Below are 2,663 nucleotides of genomic sequence, written 5' to 3'. Positions count from 1 at the left end.
TCTTCCTATTTGAATCAACGGTGTATGCCCAGTGAGAAAGAGATAAATCAAAGTCTCAAAACATAAATTTAATTTTAACCCCTGAGTCTAATAAGCAATATACCATCTGCAGTTTCCTTTGCTCCTCATTTTCGCTCTCTAAATCACGTATATATTCCTAAAACAAAAAAGGTTGCAACATAACTTTAAAACTGAGGCATAAAAATGAGATGTTTGGAAAAAGTTATTTATGATGTATTAGAAAAATGAGTTGTACCATGCCAAGCGATCAATTTTCTCAAGGCGGGAGCATCTTTCATCAGTTTCCAAGCGGTCCTGAACTTTCCACCACTGGCTACTGGCCTGAACAAAAGAAGTCAGTAATAATGGAACTATGGAAGTTCTATCTCCTGGAAATAGAAAAACATAATCTAGGAACTGATGCTAATTCCACTAGAACAAATACCTTAATAAAGTCACAAGATTTTAAAAATTCTAAGTACTCCACTCTATTGCGCTTCTGCTCCTCCAATGCCTTCCCATGCTCCTAATAAAATCCAGTACAAAGTAAAAAAAATAAAATTTCTCTACAAAGAAGAAAATATTTACAAAGAGACTTTAACTACACTTGCATGAAATTATTGAAAAACTTTTTCTATTTTAAGATGGAAGGGGGAGAGGAAGAAGCATATCATAGTTTCAAGTTTCAAGAAAAATTACATACAATACATGGAAGTCTGTTTAAATTGGAATTCAATGGTGAAAAATTTAAATGTTGTACCCTTGAGAAGACATTAAAAATGTATTCCAAGAACTCAAGATTTTAAGTTGAATATCTACAACATTCCTTCTTTCTACTCTTTAAGCAAAACGAAAAAAGGGAACAAAATGAAAGACATCCTGCAAAGGGAAGGAATGGAATGACCGTTGTTAATCAAGTGGACCAGCGCCTAACTCAACTTCGAAAACTAGGTCAGGTGGTGAAGATGGTCCAAGAGCATACAAGGAAACTACAGCACATACACCTTAATAGAGATTTATAGCATCAGTTAACCTAGGTTGGCTAACATCTAATAGTCTAATATCAAGATAGATCTGCCTATAATACCATTTTTAATAAATTGGACCTTGTTTCTATCTCAAATGAATGGCTAACTCAATTTGTGAGGAGCCAAAGACCATATAAGGAAACTACAGTCCGCACACTTAGTTTTTAACATATAGAAGCTTACAAGAAAGTTCTGCAAAAGGAGCTTCACCTTTTTCTCAAGTTCCTTCACATAATCTTCAAAAAGGTCCTCACGGTCTTTAGTTCACTCAACAACTTTAAAACGTTCATCATGTTCGAATATGGAGATTTCCTTACTGAATAATCAATAGCAAATAGTTAGTGGATCAAATGGAACTTACACAAGTAATGGATCAACTTCAAGGTACCAAAACACATACAAACAATGACCAAGATTAGAAAACAAGCAGCAGACAACTTAACATTACAAGAGAAAGACAAACCTCCATCTTGATGATGGTGACATCTCCTTGCAATCCTGTAAGATTGAGAACAATGGACATTGTTGTGAAAAACACCATTTATTCTTTTGAACAAGTCAAATACCAGTCTTTAACACATCATGAATATTATGATAATATCTTTTTATTTTTGAAACTAGTAATGTGAATATCATGATATATCAAATGGAAGACACCCACGAAAGAAAATTTCACTTACTTCTAACATTATCCTGAAATCTTCCCGAGCTTTTTTCTGTTTAACACGCCTCTCTTCAGCTTCCAGTTTTTTTTTTTTGGCTCAGATACTGGAACAGACACACAACTTCAAAATGATCACTATAGACCTTGGGTGTGTTTTGTATGAAGGAAAATGTTTTCCTAGATAACAAGTTGGTTTCTTTCTTGTTTTCTTATGTTTGGTTGATGAAAGGAAAACATTTTTCAGAAAATATTTTCTGGTGTTTGGTTGGTGAATAAAAAAATATTTTTTAGAAAATACATTTGAGAGTTGTATAAATATTTCAACTTAAGAGTGAGATTGAAAGAGAGTTTTGGAAAATGTTTTTCCTACTTTTTGAAGGGAATTCATTTTCCTTAAATTTAAGGAAAATAAGTTGATTTGGAAAAAATTTTCCAAAATACTTAAGTCAACCAAACATGAAACAATTGGATATCAAAAACAATCTATCTTTTTGCAATACGGTATGCTGAAACATTGAAGCAGCAATAAACCCATTCCAATGACGACTTGGAGAGATACCTCATTAAAAGCTTGCTTCCGCTTACAAAGGGATTTTAGAGCACCATATATCCGCTCACAAAGGTACGCACAAAACAGTCAAGTAATAAACCTAATCCCACGTGCAATCAGACCCAATATTTGTAGATTTCAAAATAGTTTTGAATGCACTCTTTGCCTCCTAAATAAAATCAGATACTTAAAATAGAAATAAGAGAAATTTCGAGAACATACATTAAACGGGACAAAAATCAATAATCAACTATACCGCTTTGTTCTCATAAACTAATGTTCCCAGCTCGACTATTTTCTCATCTGATGGAGTAGCACCTCCGATTTAAATTATTGCAGCATCTTTCTTGACATTCTGCATTTTAGGCACAACATTAAGCACAAAGGACAAAAGCAAACCTCATTGGAATTTGGAGCATAT

General features: G+C 33.4%; 1 long non-coding RNA gene across 1 annotated transcript; it reads right to left on the bottom strand.

Annotated features, from left to right (window-relative positions):
- Positions 1–1,505: 1,505 nt before the first annotated feature.
- On the bottom strand, positions 1,506–2,292 carry LOC124888763. The gene is made up of 3 exons (XR_007047616.1): positions 2,252–2,292; positions 1,709–1,796; positions 1,506–1,526 (listed from the first exon to the last, which is right to left on the bottom strand). It is a non-coding gene; the product is annotated as an uncharacterized LOC124888763 (long non-coding RNA).
- Between the last annotated feature and the right edge of the window lie 371 nt (positions 2,293–2,663).

Source organism: Capsicum annuum, chromosome 11 (assembly GCF_002878395.1).
Source record: "Capsicum annuum cultivar UCD-10X-F1 chromosome 11, UCD10Xv1.1, whole genome shotgun sequence".
Taxonomy (NCBI): Eukaryota; Viridiplantae; Streptophyta; class Magnoliopsida; order Solanales; family Solanaceae; genus Capsicum; species Capsicum annuum.
The sequence above is the reverse complement of the archived record's forward strand: the minus strand, read 5'-3'. Positions and strand labels throughout refer to the sequence as shown.